The sequence below is a fragment of the Balaenoptera borealis genome (genome assembly GCF_965194805.1).
Source record: "Balaenoptera borealis genome assembly, chromosome: 9".
Lineage (NCBI taxonomy): Eukaryota > Metazoa > Chordata > Mammalia > Artiodactyla > Balaenopteridae > Balaenoptera > Balaenoptera borealis.
The window spans coordinates 112446814-112465858 of record NC_138873.1 but is presented as its reverse complement, the minus strand read 5'-3'; the positions used below and the strand labels follow the sequence as shown (position 1 = coordinate 112465858).

At 40.7% G+C, this 19045-nt stretch overlaps 1 long non-coding RNA gene across 2 annotated transcripts in view; it reads left to right on the top strand.

The window, feature by feature from the left end:
* The first annotated feature begins 14471 nt into the window (after window positions 1-14471).
* Window positions 14472-19045, top strand: part of LOC309634755 — a 37903-nt gene continuing 33329 nt past the window's right edge. For both annotated transcript variants that reach the window (XR_014248410.1, XR_014248411.1), the window contains exons 1-2: window positions 14472-15769; window positions 17853-18028. This is a non-coding gene — a long non-coding RNA (uncharacterized lncRNA). The remainder of the gene's footprint in view (window positions 15770-17852; window positions 18029-19045) is intronic.

Below are 19045 nucleotides of genomic sequence, written 5' to 3'. Positions count from 1 at the left end.
CCTCCGCCATCTTGAAGGTCTCCCATATATCACTCCTCAACCATACCTGATGACAGGTGTGTGTGCTTGGTGTGGGGAGATGATTTTAAACTTAGAAGTCAATAAAAGGATTAGTAGAGAGTAAATGTACTACATATAACTCAAACTCTCTACACATACACACTCATATGCTCAGATATAATCACAAAGCTCAGATAAGCAGTAGTATAATCCTAGTACTAAATACAAATTTCTGCAACTAGAAAATTTTAGTGAAATTCATAGTATTGGATAAGAGAACATGTTTTCATCCCACGTATGTCCAGAGCTTGATTCCATGTGATTTGTGGTTGCTTAACTGTCTCCACACTTGTTCACATCTACATTAAAAGAGGTCCTTTGTTGTATCAGAGCTAAGAAACTCATTATACAGATTTCTGTGTGGGTTCACAATTATACAACATTCATAATGTAAGTCTAAGGTTCTTTATCATTTTGTTTTGATAGTTCTAGTTGCTGCACTTCCTAATTTGCTACTGTACATAACATTAAAATTCTGACATATAAACAAGTGTACACTCCTTCAGTGAGCACTGTAATATTCCCTTTGACTTCAAATAGCTTCTTTCTCTACCTCATTATTGGGTGGTACATGACCACCTTAGGTGTCCAGCCCAGCCCAGCGTTTTTTCTCTGTCTCTGCTCTTTCTCTTTCTTAGTCTAAGGCTCTCAGTTGGCCCTTTCTGTAGGGCACTAAGTGTCCTTCTAAAAGATAAAGAGGCTGCTTCTAAAACTCTAAAATGACAAATGAGTATTACACTTGGGCTGCAGTTCTTAGAGCCCGGGTTGGCCTCAGAGTAGAGCTGCTCTGGCCAGAGGCTCCAGAGTAGGGAATTATGGGAGATCGAGAGCTAAAGCCTGGATCAGGCCAACTGGCCTTTTCTGCTGAGGTATGAAGGGCCTGGGAAGTAAAACAGAGCAGGCCAGGAAAGGCGGACACTAGGACACAACAAGCTGACTTGGAATAGAAAGTGGAGAGCAGAGCCTAGAGACTGCCTCTAAGGGGCTGTAGCCACTAGACCTTTCCATAGGATACCTGCAGGCTTGCTCAGGGGTGGAAGGGGGCCATTGAGGGGACTGAGACTTCCTGGACACCAGCTTTAAGTGAAGGATGCCTGCAAAAATGTGTTTCCATTGAGCCAGTCACTGACAACAAGACACTTTCTACGTTGAACTACCAAACATCCTTCATTCCTGTGCCAGTGTAGAAATTCCCCACTGTACCATCAACATCTGACTCTCCAGGGCTCTCTCGCTGGGTGTTATTTTGTGTTTGTGCTTGTCCTATATCTCAGGGCCTGTGGTCTGCTCGTGGACCAGTGAGGTTCAGATATAGTTCAGTAGAGAACTGAGAAAGGATTTTTAAAAATCATTATCAATGAACCAAAACCAGGGTGGAGGAAATATTCAAGGCATGTTAGATTTCATGGTTTTAGATAATGAGAACTTAGTTTCAACCCTTTGAGGATTTGTGAATTTTTATTTGGAAACTCTAAAGTACAGATTGGAACTCTATTGCTTTGCTGTTCTCTGACAGAGGTGAGGCCATAACATGATCTAGCAATTCTTCTACTCATTTCTAGTCAGGAGGTCTTTTATGAGAAGTATGTCATTTTCATAAAAGTCTCACCCCTCAACCTCATGTTCTATTTTACAAAGAGAATAAAAACCATTTAACATTTATTTTATTCAACAAATATTTATTGAACACCAACTATATGTCACGATCTGTGCTACGTGCGAGGATACAGTGGTTGGAGGACACAGGTAAGTAGGCACCTGTAATAAATATGACCCAGGGCTTCCCTGGTGGCACAGTGGTTGAGAATCTGCCTGCCAATGCAGAGGACATGGGTTCGAGCCCTGGTCTGGGAAGATCCCACATGCCGTGGAGCAACTAGGCCCGTGAGCCACAACTACTGAGCCTGCGCGTCTGGAGCCTGTGCTCCCAACAAGAGAGGCCGCGATGATGAGAGGCCAGCGCACCGGGATGAAGAGTGGCCCCCACTTGCCGCAACTAGAGAAAGCCCTCGCACAGAAACGAAGACCCAACACAGCCAAAAATAAGTAAATAAATAAATAAATTTTTAAAAATAAATAAATATGACCCAGTCCTGACTAATTAGACATAAAGAAACCTCTAAAGGGCTTCTGGGAGAGATGACATCCCCTGCCAAAGGGCAAGGACACTGCAAAAGAAAAGTTCTTGGAATCCCTTCCCCTTGTCCCTGCTTTTGATTCTATTGTTTGAAGTCACATGTCTGTGAGGTTAAGATGGGGTCCATTTTGCAACCAGTAGAGACAATATGGAGGATGAAAGTCAATACACTTATTGTGGTGAACCAGAAGCGTGGAAGAACCTGGGTCTATGTGAATATATTGAGTTGCTGAACTAACCATCCCAAGGACAGGCATTTAATGTTCTTATGATTTAAGCCACTGATAGTTAGGTTTTCTGTTACTTGCATCCAGAAGCATCTTGACTGACAAAATGTCATGGGGGAGCTAGGGAAGGATGCCTACTTCAACCTTCTTGGAGAAGTAGTATCTCTGATGGAACCTGAGAATCTACTAGGAGACTGGTATTCCAAGGAGGGCCAGGTCTGCGGGGGAAGGATGTACCAGGCAGAGGTAGCAGCACATAGAGGGGTTCAGAGGGAGAGTAAGTGTGAGGAACTTCAAGTAATTAGTGTGAAAGGAAAAAAGGACATGACGGGAGCCTTCCAGAGTGATCATGTCACTCCTCTCTTCAAATCTCTGCAAGCGCTCCCCGGTTCCCTCTTAGCAGAAGCCAGAACCCTTGGAATGAGCTTTAAGATCTCATGGTCTGGCTCTAGACACTGCTTGGGCTTCACCTCCTACTATTCTCCCCTCACTCCTTCTTCTTAAGCCACAAGGACCTAATTTCTCTCCCTCAAACATCCTTAGCTTGATTCCGCTTCAAGGCCTTTGCACCTGCTGTTCCCTCCACCAGGAATGCTCTGTCCACACATATCTGCGTGGCTTGCTCTCCCTTGCTTTCTTCAGTTCTTTGCTGAAGTATCACCTTTCCAGGGAAGCTGCCTCTGACCACTCTATGTACAGTAGCAACTCCCGATTACCTCTGCCAGCACTCCAGATCGCCTTTATTTTGTTAACTTTTCCTGTAAAGCATGTGTCGTTATCCTATCCTATATAAGTTTACACATTTGTTTATCGTCATTCTTCCCCTGTGTGAGCAGGAATTTGTCTGTTTTGTTTTGCAGTATATCTGTAGAACCCAGATAAACTGTTTCACTGCTGCTTCCCTAGCACTCCAGCCCTTATGAGAGGCTCAAAGCAAATATTTATTGATAAAATGCGTGAATGAATAAGGATAAACCAAATCCTCTAGGTTTTTGCATGCTATGGTAAAGACACATTAACTACCTTAACCTGCCCCTTTCCTATGCATTTCCAAACTTAACCAACTCTTCTTTAATCCTTTCCTTCTGAGAGGATTGTAGGGAGTTGTGGGCATGAAGATAGAGTGGTAGGCAGATCACAGCATATACTATGGTTGCATAAAGGCGCTCTGGTTTTATACTGAAAGGTTTTATAGCAAGAGAGTGATGTTTATCAATTCACATTTTTGAAAGGTAACATTTCCTTCAGTGTAGAGAATAAGTTTGGAGTGGATACAAGTGTAGAAAAGGAGACCCATGAGGAAGCTATTGCAATAATACAAGTGAGAAATTATTAGGGTCTTAACTAAATAAGGGGCATCTGGGATTGAGAAAAGGATGTTGATTGAGACCTGATTGTGAGGGAAATGATAAAGGATTTAGTGTAAGATTAGATGAGAGGGTATGAAATACATGGCAAAATCTGAAATGCCACCAACTTTGGGTCCTGGGGACCTAGCTGACAGTTCATCAAGATGGGCAGGTGGCAAGCGGAAGTGGAGTTCCAGGAAGTGACACAGTGAGCTTGATGTCAGACATGCTGAGTCTGAGGTATCTGCAGAGATATTCTCAGGCAGCTGGATACCTCAATCTATACAACTCACAAAGAACCAACCACTAATATCTAATGGGTGCGCAGAGGAAAAAGAATTGCTGAGAGGCTAAGAGGAGAGCTTCATAAAATGAAGACGGAAAAGTGGGCAAAGTGCTGCATGATGAATACCAAAAAGATATTACTGTATTTGACAACCCTAAGAACCTTGATGACATTTGATGGAAACATTTCAATAGACTTACAAGGACGGAAGCCAGATTCCACTTGGTTGAAGAATAGGAACAGTAATAGCTAACATTTTCTACTTATTTATTGAGTGCCAGGCCCTTTCCTCCGTCCTCTTTGAGTATAAGTGCATTTAATCCCCACAAGTGCTCCGTGAGGTCAGTCGTGCTATCAGAATCACCCCCATTTTTCTCATGAGGAAATGAAGCGCAGAGATAGTGATTTACGAACATCACACAGATTAAGAAAAGTAGCAGAATTTTAGGATTTGAACCGGGCCGTTTGTGCTCAGAGCCCATCTTAACCACTATGCTCCACTGTTCTCTGATGAATGAAAAATAAGGAAACGGAGGCAATAGGTACAGGGGTTTCTTCGAAATATTTGAAATGAAGGAAAACAGAGACAGAAAATGTTAGCTAAAGAAGAAGGTAGGGTCGAAGGGTACAAGATGCCGTGCAGAGAGTATGAGCTTTGAAATCGGAAAAAGGCAACTCCACCTCTTGTTGGTACTGTTATTTCAAGAAATTAACCCTGATTCGTGTTCTTCATGTATAAAATGGAAATAATTACAATGAAACATTAGAAATGTTGCAAGGGTTAACTGAACAATAAATACAATGTTCCTAACATAGCTCTAGATATACAGTAGCTGCAAAGAAAAAATATGCATTTCCTTCTTTCCCCACACAGCCAGCCAAGGGTCTGGTGCCCTGCCAATCACAACACCCGCTGATTTCACAGAGGTTGTCATGGTTTCCTCCTACTTGGCCACGAGCTCTTCTAATTCTACTAAAAGCATTCCTTTTTTTCCCAGACTCTTCACCTCTCACTGCTATCTCTTTCATGCCAGCATCTTATCACTCTGGGAAAGCTGAGGGCCCACTAGCTGACTGACAGTGTCTGTCTCAAATGGCAGGCTGCGTTCATGGCTCGAATTTTTCACCCACTTTGTGTCTGTGCCCTTTGCCATGGCTGGCCGTGCAATTGCCTTTGGCTAATGGGGTGCTGGCAAACTCAATAACAGATGAGGATTAAAAAACGAGGTTTTGTTATCACTTTTGCCCTCTTGTGCCTCTCTGCCACCGGTGTAAGAATATACACGGGCCAGCCTGCCAAGGGCTGAGAGACACATGGAGGAGAGCTGGGTCACCCAAGGTGCCCCACTGCCCCGTCCATCTAAATTGCTAACCTACAGACCCATAAGCTAACTAAATGCTTCATATTTAAAGCCACAGAGTTTTGGGGGGGGGTCTGTTATCCAACACTACTTCGGCCACAAATAACTGATGAACTCTGTCAAATTTGAGCATTTTATCAACTGCCAGTAGGGTCCCGGTGAAGCTGAATTAGTTACAGTTTTTCCATTGAAAACTTCTGGCTCTGTTCTGCCATAAATGGAAGCCGGACTTTACTCAGAAAGATTGAGGCATGTTCTTGGGGCCCCATCCTGGCTTAACGGCCCCTGATGCTGCAGCGTTCTCCCTCTTCTCTCCCCCTCCCCCTCTGAGGGCTGGGTGGGAGAATTAACTCAGCCTAATGGTCTTTTGCAGATCATACATTTCTACCTCTCCCAGTTCTATGATGGTTGGGTGTTAGACGTAAAATCTCAATTTCAGTGTTTTGACGACTCTCTTTTAGTAGAATGGCAGAGATTGGCACACATCCTCCTATGGAAACTTCATTAACCGGTCTCTCTTTAACCCCCCATACTCTGCGATATAAACAAATGAATAAACTCTAGAAAGCCTGGGAGCATGTCCGCAGTTCTGGCCTCCACCCGCATGAGAGCTTTCAATGGCTGCTGGGTCCTTTTGCCCTCGTATGTCTGGGAAATGATTAGAGGCTAACAAAATTCTTTTCCTATGGCTGGTGCAAGATAGCCACAGTCACAGAAGTTTCCACTGTGAGAGGCAGTGAAGCCAGTGGATGAAATTACCTGCATTTCCTGACCCTCATCTAACGCGTTCCAGGCGACGTGACTATCTCAGCAGTTGCCCTGGTGCTAGTGCCAGCCTTTGGTCTTCTTTGCTGTAAAGTAATATTATTTTTATACAAAGAGTATGTAATATAAAATAGGTAACGTCTAACTCCGCTGTCTTTGTGAAACTCAAAATGCAGAAATTTAAGGTCAGAAAGATGTCAGAATAATAGCCTTTAAACATTGTGGCCAGTATGTGCAATTCTTGGGCATCTTTTGGGGGGTGTGGAACAGCTGGAGAATATGTATCTGTTTCACACTTCTCACACCACCCTTTATCTCTACTGTCTGTGCTGTCATATGCCCACCTACCATTGAAATAACTCAGTAACTTAGCTTAAATATATTTGCAAACTGTGTACCTTTGTTTCTGTTATGACAGGCCTTTTTGTTAGGCTTTCTGCTATTTAAGTAATGACAGTTTTGCTTGGTAGGTGAAAAAAAGTCATTCTTGATCTTTCTTTAAAAACTAGGTTGGGGGTTTCCCTGGTGGCGCAGTGGTTGAGAATCTGCCTGCCAATTCAGGGGACACGGGTTCGAGCCCTGGTCTGGGAAGATCCCACATGCCGCAGAGCAACTAGGGCCGTGAGCCACAACTACTGAGCCTGCGCGTCTGGAGTCTGTGCTCCGCAACAAGAGAGGCCGCGATAGTGAGAGGCCCGCGCACCTCAATGAAGAGTGGTCCCCACTCGCTGCAACTAGAGAAAGCCCTTGCACAGAAAAGAAGACCCAACACAGCTAAAAATAAATAAATTAATTTAAAAAAAAACTAGGTTAATATCTCCTAGATTAACAGAAATTTTGAGGCTACCATACTTACTTGGAGATTGTTTTGGAAAGGAAAATGGCATTCGTATAAAATGCCCTTAAAAACAATAGGAAAGTTCTTAGACTAAAGACTGAATATTATTCCAATCTCAAAGACTAAAACTTAAAGTTGGAAGCTCACACACACACACACACACACACACACACACACAGGACCAGTCTGATGTGTCCTAAATCTTCTTGGCCTGTCCCTAAGTAGAATCCCAGTATACTGGGGTTGAAGACAGGCCAAGATCAAGATCAAGAGCTAAGTTTTGGTTTTTAATTTTTTCCTTGAATCTCTTTATCCTTCTTCCTGCGTTTCACTTACAAGGAGGTGAATACAGTAACGAGTAACCTATATTCTTTATTTTCTTAGTTGCTTACAGTGTGATTCCCCTTCTGTCAGCCCCCTTCCCTTCTTCTTGCTCTCTTTCTTCCCCTCCCTTAAACAAAGGCCTTTCCTCCCGGAGAACTGCCTCTGCTACGGTTGCAGTTCCTCTCTTCGCCTTGCCTTCTGGAATGTTTTATGAAATGCCAGACAAGATGACTCAGGGAGAACAGGGAAAAAAAGCCTGTGAGTCCCTTGGTCTCACATCGCGTATGGAATAGAATACTATTTAGGAGAATTCACTTTGCCAAAGTAACTAGAATAAGATGCTGATAATATTTTCCACTATCAGGTGCAATACCACGAGGACACGTAAATGATGGATGTGAGCGTGAAATGTCCCTGATGGCTGAACTCATGGAAGGAACGTGGACATGAGGTGTCACAGGCTGGCTGGAAGCTCCGTGCACATTTAGACACAAAAAATAATGTGAACTTGGTCTAAGGAATGAGACCAAATGCGGAGCTACAGACTTCAGAGACGTGTGCTTTTCATTTAGTGCAAACGTGCCCTTGAGTTCTCTCAGTGTAATTTGACATGTACCATTCAGTATTTGAAGTTTTGCCTCTGTTTCAAAGAATCCTCAAGGATGGAAACTCAACAATTCCAGAAATCCCTTGATCTCAGTCTTCCCGTTTTCATGCTGCAGAAATATTTCCTTCTTGGGTGGAGACACAAAGAGGACCAGGAACAGGGAGGTGTGGGGTTGGAGGGACGGGTGAAGAAAGATGAATGATGAGGAAAGCAAGTCTCCATAAATAGGCCTTGTTTTTGCCAGACTTTTCACTAGGAAGTGAAAAATCACTAGGAAGTGACTTTTATTTTATTTTACTTTACTTTTACTGTATATTGAAGCTGACTTCATGGCTAGAGAAAAATAATTTAATGGTTAGTTATGTCAAAATTTCACACTTTAATTTCCTTTTGTCATACTGCTAAGATTATATTTTTGGGAGGAGGAAGGAGCAAATTATCACTAATAATATCACTTCAAGTTATATGATGATTTTAACTTCTCAAAGTAATTTTATTATTGACAATCTTATTTTATCCTTTGTAAACCAGAAATATTTTCTTAATTTGCATAATGTCAAAATCCTGAAGGGAGAATCCTGGAATGAGCAGATCTGTAGGATAACCTGATTCCTTCCAAGAGGCGTTGATGTACTGTGTTCCATGTGAGTGAAGCTGAAGTGAGGAACTTCCTTTCTTACATTCTACTTGAGGATGAAGTTCTCCATTTACTCATTCACAAAATCAGGGGGCCGGCCTAGACGTCTTCCAGGAGTATTTTCCTTTGAAATTCTGTGGTTTGGCGACACTGTAAAGACACATGTCTCTCGCCTTCCATACCAAGACAGGTATCCTTCTGTGTGGAAATATCCAGCTTCTGGAAGTTGCCAGAACACAATCAAGTTGCTGTCCTCAGGTAGAACAGCCTGTTAATACTTCAGTATATTCTTGTAGATGTGTATATTCTTGTTGTAACTATCTCAAATTCTTCATGGGTAAATCTGGAAGGAAAAAAAATAAGAAACAATCAAGACGCCTACTTTGCCAGCTTCCAGTGGGGATAAAAAGCCACAGTTAAAGCCATAATCCTTGACTGGAAGGGTAAGATCATGTCGACAACCTTGACTGACAGTTCCCAAGGAATATATGAAATTACTTGGAAAACAGGTGAGGAATACCTGTGTCAAGAGAAAATAATAAACAGCCCACGGGGGTGCAGCCTTACCAGGTGGTTCAATGAATGGATTGGTTGCCATCAATGAAATGTGCTATCACCAGGAAGATAAGCTGGGCCCTTCAGGTCTAGGCATATAGCTCACTCGTTAGGGGAAGTCAGAGCCTTCCAGCTCTTTGGACACAGAGGACCCCACGGGGAGGCCCGGCTAAGAGCACAGGATGGAGGGTGTATGCTGTTGTTCTTCTGATGACCCTGCATCCCTTAGCTCTCATTCCTTATTAAGAGGTGAAGAAACAGAAGCTCAGAGAAGTCATATAAATGGTTTACCAAAAGATGTTTACTAATTAATGACCAAATTGTGACTCGCAGGCAGAGGCTGGTTTGAAAGCTTTAAAACAGACGGTGGCAGGGCCCATCTAAGTACTTAGATGGAACTCTTTACACTTCAAGGACACTTTTAAAGCTCTTTTTCCCCTCTGCTCTATATTAAACTTAACTTCACATCCAGGTGGCTAAGTGGCTTACCTTAAATCTATTGACACTATTTCTCATTGGTTCAAATCATGCAAATTGCCTGGAAGAGGAAGGCCATGGACTTACTGGAGAATAGATGGGTTAAAGAGGAATAACAAGGGTTTCGAATCAGCCTTGAGGCTGAATCTTGACTCCACTGTTCACATGGGTGAGACATTTAAACTTCCAAAACCTCTCCTTTCTCATCATGGAAATAATAATACACGATAGGGCTGTAGTATGGTTAAAGAAGTATAGGAAAGATGTAGTACAATGCCTGGCAGATAATAAACAGTAGGGAACTCTCATTGTGATAAATGCTAAATCTGATTACCTATCAAATTAGAGACAAAAACTGGGTTCGACAAACTTTTCCTATAAAGGGCAAAATAGTCAATATTTTAGGGTTTTCAGACCAAACGGTTTCTGCAATAACTACTCAAACTTTCTTGCTGTAGCACAAAAGTAGCCAGACAACAAAGAAATGAATGTGTGTGACTGCGTGCCAGTAAAACCTTATTTAAAAAATGGGAGGTACACCAGATTTGGCTCATGGGTATAGTTTGCCCACCCCTGAGGTTAAGTGGTAAATAGATGAATTGTAAGAACATAAATATCTCAATATAATTGTTGGACTGTGTCTAACGGTCTCTAAATGAAATATATCCAGAGTTAAAGTGCATGTAACTTGACCTCCACAGGTAAGGCCCAAGGGTCTGTGTTGGAAGGCAAGCCTCGTGAACTGTACATCACTTCCCTCGCGAGTCGTCCTTTGCGTGGGATGGCATTTACCATTTTACGTCTGTTAATCATTTTTGTTGACTAACGGCAAATGGATTCAGCTGTTCAAATCACATGCTTGGGTATACCAGGAAAATCTGGGATTCGGGAGATCAGTTTACATGGCATTTCATAACAAACTGAAATCCATTACTGAACTGCCGCATAAATTTTCCAGTTAAGGGAGTCTTTGGGAATTTGAAGCTTTTCTGACTGAATGCACAATTTGGCAGACCCCGCCTTGTTTGAAACCATGAAAGCCTGAGATATTTAAGTGATGCAGTGCAATTAATAAAGTCCTATTAAGCTTTCTGAGTTTTGTCCAAAGCTTTTAATAACTCGGTTCTATTTTTTCTGATCACTTAATCTTCTGTTCCTATGGGAAGTTTTTGGGCTATCGATTATAATTTGATGTGATCAAACTGAATTCTGTTTCAACTGTGGAGGGAAAACATTGAATTGAAACACAATGCAATCAATTTTATATGTACAAACAGCTTAAAAGAACGAAGTAATATCTAAAAATAACTATGCTTCGTCATTAACCAATTTAAATGAACAGTTTTATTAAATTGGTGTCTAATACTCAAATCTCAACCTCATGGAATGGGAACTATGGCATTGAGTTCTCAGGGGTTTCTGGGGGAAACTACTTGGTTTCTCTGCTCTAGAGTGAAATGTGATTGCCCCTGAAATGCTGAGTTTTCTTGCCAGAAAGGCATTCTCACATCCAGAAAAATAAAATATTCCCTATGATCAGCCATAAGCTAAATTGCTCACTTTGGAACGTTAGTTTGCTTATAAAATCTCCCTTTTTCTGCTTTATATCATAATCCAAAAGTTTCATTAGTTTTTCTTTGTTATCACCCTATGTTACCTCAATTCATCTCACTTCTGACACTGGCTACCTGGAGTTACGTCACATCCCACACGTTAAGATCTCAGTCCCACAAGACTGCCCCCAATTTCACTTCAGATGCCAATCACAGGTCCAGGTTGTTAAGACCCACTGGTGATAAAATCAAAGATTCCTACCTCCCCCCCCCCCCCACTTCCAGTTAGGTTCCGTTAATTTGCTAGAGCACCTCACAGAACTCAGGAAAACAGTTTACTTCCTAGATTACCAGTTTATTATAAAAAGATATAACCCAGAAGCAGCCAGAAAGAAGATATGTGTGTGGGTAGGTAGGCGGAAAGGAGCACGGAGCTTCCTTGTTTTCCCTGGGTGCTGCCTTCCCAGCATCTCCACGTGTTCACAACCAGCAAGCTCTCCAGACCCTGTCGTTTAGGATTTTTATATACGATTCATTACATAGACATGATTGATTAAATCATTGACCAATGGTAATTGATTCAAACTCCATCTCCTTTCCCGTCCTCAGAGGTCAGAGGGTGGGGCTGAAATCTCTAACCCTCTTAGTTACAGGGTTTGTTCCCCTGGCAACCAATCCCCCTCCTCCGGTTATCGAGGAGCTTTCCAAAAATCACCTCATTAATATAAACTCAGGTGTGGTTGAAAACAAGAGACACGCATTTCACTTTTATTACTCTGGATCCATTTCAGGAACTGGAAACAAAGTTTAAATATTATAACAAAAGATGGCTTTCTGGCTTTTATCACTTGGTGAATTACAAGGAATGTAGGAGCCGTGTGTCAGGAGCCATGGATGAGGACCAAAGTATGCATGTCTTATTATAAATCAAAACATCTCAGGTATTTTTCTATATTATAGTAAAAATATTACTCACTGAGTTTAAATCAGCTAACAAGACTTAAACATCAGGACATAAATTAGGAGTTTGGGATTAAAATATACACACTACTATATATAAAACAGGAAACCAACAAGGGACCTACTGTACAGCCCAGGGAGCTGTACTCAATATCTTATGATAACCTATAATGAAAGAGACTGTTAGAAAAGAATATATATATATACACACATATATATGTATGTATAATATAACTGAATCATTTTGCTGTACAACTGAAAATAACACAACATTGTAAATTTTAAATTTACATTGTAAATTGTAAACTGTATTTCAATAAAAAAATTTTTAATGGAAAAAAATTAAACGAAGACTTAAACATCAGTAAATTGTACATAAATATCCTGATTTATTGCTGTCTTGGAAAATTACGATGTCAAGAATGTTGGGATGGCCTTCCTTCTTGTGGTTTTTAAGGGCGCAGGTTTGTTTCACTGCTGGGGGGCGGGGGGAGGCCTTTGGTTCTGGGGATGGTCTAGTTTTTGTGCTCAACTTGTACTGCAAAAAAAAAAGTGGCAGTCTTTGAGTAGAATCTCTGTGGGACTTTGTGATGTCTTGCTGTCATTAGTTTTCTTTTGCAATGAGGGACTGGGGTTCTCTCTTCTCCTGCAGACATGAGATTTGACAGCACACTTATTGCTTTGGCATCCGAGGTGACAAGAGATTCCACTGCAGCAAGCAGGAATCGGGGCAGGGAAATGTGGGGGCTCATTAGTGGCCAAAGACACTACTGTATAGCACATTCTTGGGTGGGTTACACCTTACACCTGCAGTTCCACAAACCATTGAGAGTGGTTTTTGTTTCTAACGAGAACTCCACAAAACCCCACAAGGAACTATTCGTTATGATTCTTTTTTTAATTTATAGTTTGATGCAACTTGAGAAATATTGGGTACTTATGTTCAATTTTACATTACCTCATCCATCTCTGATCAAAGGATTTCTTAAGGGCCACAAACAATTTACATTGCAAAAGAGTACCTGATACATGGTATGAATATATTAATTATTATTATTGTCATTACTATTTGAGCATTATTCTGCATTTTTAAAAGAACAGGGTGTTTGTAAACCTTCAGTCCTCAATGTAATTCTTGTATTCAGAATGTTAACAAAAGAAAAATCACTATAACATGGACTGTCGAGATTAAATATTAAATTTTATAATAAAATCTTTTAGTGCTTTTTGGGTGAAGACAAGACAGTTTCAAGTCCTTATTTCTTTTGAGGTAAATTCTTACAAAGAACAGTACTGAATGCTTGAGGTTATTTAATCAACACTTACACGAATTTTGTATATTTAAGGACAGACTTTGCCAAAACCATGCTCATTAAGGTAGAGTTACCATCATCATAGGATGAAAGAATTTGGTAGCCTTTAAAAAGTTGAGAATGCCAGTGGTATTGTTTCTGCAGGCACTCTGACCCATTAAACACACTAGCAGCCTGCTGACAGACTGTCGAATAGAATTTCCTTTTCAAATTTCCATCCTAGCCAGCTAAATAATATGAAAGCTATTTGTCATGCCACATAGATCAAACACGAACTTGCAAAATAAATTACCTTTGAGGTTATTTGCAGACAAATATGATCCTGGAAAAAATGTGTATATGGAAAGATAATGCAAGTCAGTGAAAGAAATAGCTGATATCCAGAGTGAAGAACAAGTATTAAAAAGTTTTCCAAGTTGGAAAAAGTGAATAATTAAAAAAGCCTTTACTTTCCATTAACTCTCTTTTAAGGGCAAGAACTGTGTGGGGATACAAGCGAAGCTGCTGTTTTGTAGTCTAGCATCTGATTTTGTTGCTCACGCTTTGACAAATAAGAAGATGAGATCATTTTTTCTGCCGAGGCCAGGTGTTTCTGTGGTTATACCTGGTTCTGAGGTTTCCTTAAAGAATAGAAAAATTAATATCAACCATCCATGCAATTAAGGTTGTTATGAAGTACATATGTGTATGTTATGATTGCGTGGATGTGTGTGCAATTAATTCTGCAAACAGAATTTTTAAAGTTGAAACATGAGGCTTTTGCTGTGAAGATTACGAAACATTTTCCCAGAAATTAGTGCAATAGTTTTGTGCATGCGTGCTTGTGTAAGGCAGAGAGTTCCTTGAATGCCAGAACACTGTTCATTTGTCTTTGGATCTCAAGCACCAATAGAATGGCTACCTAGTAGATGTTCAATAGATCTTCCTGATAAATAAATCCTGCAACCAGAAACTGCCAGTGAGGGACCATATGATAAGTGAATGGGTGTCAGCTAAAAAATATTATAATTCGAGGTGGCACTAGAATGGGGAAAAAATGGATTTGAAGTAAAAAATAATGAAAAGAGCTGGATTCAAGTTCTGGTCCCCATAAATTACTGCTGTATGGCCTAGAGGTGAGCATTGTGTCTTCAGTGGAAAAAAGTGGGGTGGGGAGAGGTGAGGAAGGGTTAAAAAATTACAACATAAAAAGATTAGAAGAGGATCATTGATTTTTAGGTAATTTTTTTCAGTCATTCAAAAAAATATTAAGTTCTTACTCTATGTCAGGCACTGTTGTTTATAGGTGATGGAAGGAAAGTTTCATTCTCAGGGAGCTTACATTCTAGTGATCTATTATATTATGTCATATTATGTTATATGTGAAATGTTATATTCTTCTACTTCATGCTATGTAGTATGCAGTATATTAGACAATATTGTATTGATTGATATCTTAGAAAACATGTTAAATCGTGAGATATTATAATAAGCAGTATGAAGAAAAATAAATAATCGTCAGGCAATGGTGCTGCCATTTTAGATGAGGTGATTAGGGAGGTGACCTTTGAGGAGAACGTTGAATGAGGCAGGAGAGGAAGTCATGGAAGAAATAGGTCTGGAGTATTCCAAGCAGAGCACATCTCAAATAAAAGGTCCTGAGGAACAACTCGGGTTTATTTCTTCAAGAAAAAAAATAAGAAGTCCTGTGTGATTGAGGGTGGAGAGTCAGGAAAAGAGTAGAAGGAGAGGACGACAGAGAGCGAGGCAGAGGTCAGACTATGGAAAGGCTTTTTTTTAGAGTCATCAACCCATAGATACCAGCGAAAGTAAACAGAGAAGAACGATTTTCGATGACTGAACCCGGGAGAACAGCTGAATTTGGGATTCGGCATCTGGATGAGCATACAGCCTCGGAGACTCAGGAGTGGGCGTTGAGCTGGGGAAGAATGGGGAGAACGTGCCTCTCACACAGCAAGTATTTGAAGAAGCATGAGTCACCGTCTGTGCCCAATTCCCCTGCAAGACTGAGGAAGACGAAGACTGAAACCACCCTTTGTACTCATGCCCTCCCCAGGAACAGTTTAGTGAAGTGGTGGAGACAGAAGCTGCCTGTAGCTGATTCGAAAGAGAATACGAAACAAGGACTTTGGGACAGAGAACAAAATACTCTCTCGAGAATGAGAGATGAAGAAATGGAGCTACGGAAGGATGAGCCCATGCAGTAAAGGAAGCATTTTTTCCCCCAGGATGGGAGATTTATACCATACTTGTAAGAAAGACAGACGGATGCGACAGATGGAGCGTGTGATGGGCAGAGTGTCTGGGAGAGCAAACACAGGTGAGCCATGGTCACAGGTACGGTGGATGCTGAGGGTGAGTGGAGAATAAGAGCCATATTGTCTGTGATCTTATCAAGTTTACAGTCTCATGTTTCCAACCCTAATTGCTGCTGAAAGCACTTGGCATTCAATCGAGATGGAGCTATAACCTAATACTTTCTTGGCTCTTTTAAAGTCATACCCCATTTAAACAGCTGATAGTTGCATATACCATAGAGACCAAAGACAGGGAACAGTCCCTGTTCCTCCTCTAAGTCAGTTTTTCTCATGACCAGTGGAGTATTGATAAATATTTAACCACCAACCCTCTGGAGGGAAAAACACCCTAATTTGCAGTAATTGCCAATTATTGTAGTGTCAATACTGTTGCCATGGTCAATTTCAAGTTACTAACTATGGAACAACCAGCTTGCAGCATTCCGAAATATTTCACAAGCAGCTCTGACAAGTCAGTAGAAGCTGGCTGCAGCATTCCACCCCTCAGTCACAACTTCAAATTTATAATCCCTCCATGACTCTAAGCTTCCTGAAGATAAGAAATGTGTCTGGTCCACTTTCTATCTCTTTAAGCACTAAGCACATTGATTTATCTAGTAGAGCCACACACCAAATATTTGGGGAAGGAAAGAAGAAAGGGCAGATACTCTGATCAATAGCTGAGATAAATGTCATCTGTGAGCCACTCGGCTTAGGACACACCTCCCCATTCTACCTACCTGGCTCTTTGCCTCACATGTCTTATCTTAAATGTTGCCTCGATAGAAATGCCTTTCTACTGATTCTATCCAAGCAGTCCCCGCAGTTATTTCATAACTCTGCATTCTGATGCTTTTTTTCATAGTACTCATTGTGATCTATCATTTTCCACAATTTATTTCCTTCCCAATTTACCCCACCATACTATAATTCCCAAACAAGACGGGACCATGTTTATTGTATTTCCAGTGCGTAACTAGCAGCCTGAATGGGGCCTGACTCATACGACACACTTAATAAAAATATACTTTGAACAAATACGTGATTTTACATGATTTATTAGTAAAAAGCAAGCTATTTAACGAAATGCTAATCTTATTGGTAAATTATTTTGATATCTACAATACCATTAGGATACTTCGTTTTGCATTTTTCTTCTTTGTCAATTATCAGAGTAGGAAGTTAGTGTTACTAAAATATTCATCAACTTTGTTTCCTACACAAAGATGTCACTGTCATTTGGAAACTGTAATTTTACATGGTTTTATATTCAAGAATGTTGTTTATGTTCTCTCTGCTTTTCATCTAAATTTACATACACACACTAACAGCCATACATGTATTAAAGATGGAAGCAAGTACCAGTAGACAAAAGTCTGGACTCATCCTGCTAATAATCACGAGGGAGTATAAATTTCTATTGTAGAAGTGAAATACCAAAGACTCCTTTCCTGTTATATCTACAGTCCTCAAGCCTGTCTTATATCATAGAGTGTTGCTTACCTGCTTCTATGCCCTTTGCACATGCTGTTTGCTCTGCCCTTTGCTCAGGTTGTTTGCTTTGAACCATCCTCCTCGTCGCAGTCTCCACTCATCAAAATTCTATTATCCAACAAATTTCATCTCTACTGCTCTCTCTAACCATGAAATGTTTCTCGTTTTCATATATCACTCCTTAAAGAGACATTTGCTGAGACTGCTGCATCTCTGGCACTAAGCAAGTACTAGGTACTCAGAGATAAATAAGATACAGCCCTGCCATGCGGAGCTGACTGTGTAGCTGGGGGGTCAGACCAGCAAGCCTAGTGGGCTTCACACAGGGTCAAATGCGAGGTTCTGGTCCAGAATGAGCTGTCAGAGAATGCTTCCTAGAAAAGAGTGCCTCTCCTGAGTTACAGTCACGCTAGATGGATTTCCTCTTCATTCAGGTCCCGTATGATGTTTCTTTTTCTTATGGCATTTGTAGAGTTCCTTATTTTATTATAGACATTATGGGCATTTTTATATATTACGGATGTATAAAATATCCTTATATTTTTATATGTGTGTGTATTTATTGTCACAATCGAGTTTGTTTCTCATTCGTGTCAATTAATTATTTTTCAGGTAGCCAACAAGGTGATTCAGGGACCCAGGCTCCTTCCACATATTGGCTGCTCCAAATACTCCGTTGGCTACTCTGAGTCTGGCCTGGAGATGAGGGGAGAGAGATCACCAGCAGAGAATCTCAGGGACAAGTTCAGAGGCCACGTGCAATGCTATATACATTCAATTGGCCAGAGGTAGGCACATGGCCCCAAGTAATTTGTACCTATTATCAAACTGTGAACTTGCTAAGGCTACTAATGTATAATGTAACTGCAATACACTTCAAAATACATTTATTTACAATAACTTGAGCATTTTTTCCTCTGGAAAAGAAGTTCAGAAAGTTTCATAATATACTTTTCAATAATGTTCCTGTGCACCATTTAATCTACACACCTGGCAGATGATCTTCAGTACCTTCCATGCTGGGGAGTGAGGCATCCAAGAGACATTTCTTCCTTGTGTTAAATGTGCAGCCAGGCCCAGCGCTAGCTGTGGGTCACCAGAAGGCTTGCCTGTTGAACATAACTCTTTCTGTCTGCTGGTTTGTAAACCGAATTCAGCATTGTGAAGAGAGGTTTTTTTTCCCAGAATTTTATGGCATGTGGTATTTTTCAAAGCATTCATCCAAAAGAAACCGAGCTAAAAACTACCTATGCTAATACCACCATGTCTCCCAGTTTTTGCCTTTAAAATCAAATGCATTTGTGTTATCATGCCCCGTAGGTAGAGACTGTCCCCGGGTATATTTCAGTAATACAGAGAAGGCCAGTGACAGCTGAAGAACTATTTTTTCCTAAACAACTGTGTAAATTGCGAATGGACGTAACCTCTAAAAAGTGGGTAACCATGTTATTTATCATCTTGTAAGACTGTGTAAATTAACCTCAAGTCAGCTTATCAGCACAGTCAGCAGGAATTACACATCGTGAATTTGATAAATATGGAACAGACACATGAGGTGGAGAAGATCAACGTGTGCAATTAAAATAGTAACAGAGAATCATTTGCAGCTCTAATCCAGGACACCTCACACATTCATTAGGCAAGATGGTCTAATGGAAGAAATAGGTGTGAGAGTACATAGCTTTCCGTTCCATTCAACTGTTTATAACCTGTGATCCTAAGGAAATCATTTAATAAATTCTCATCTAGACAGAGGTCTAAAACATGTACTGTAATCATTAATTATAAGGATGTAAATTTACCTG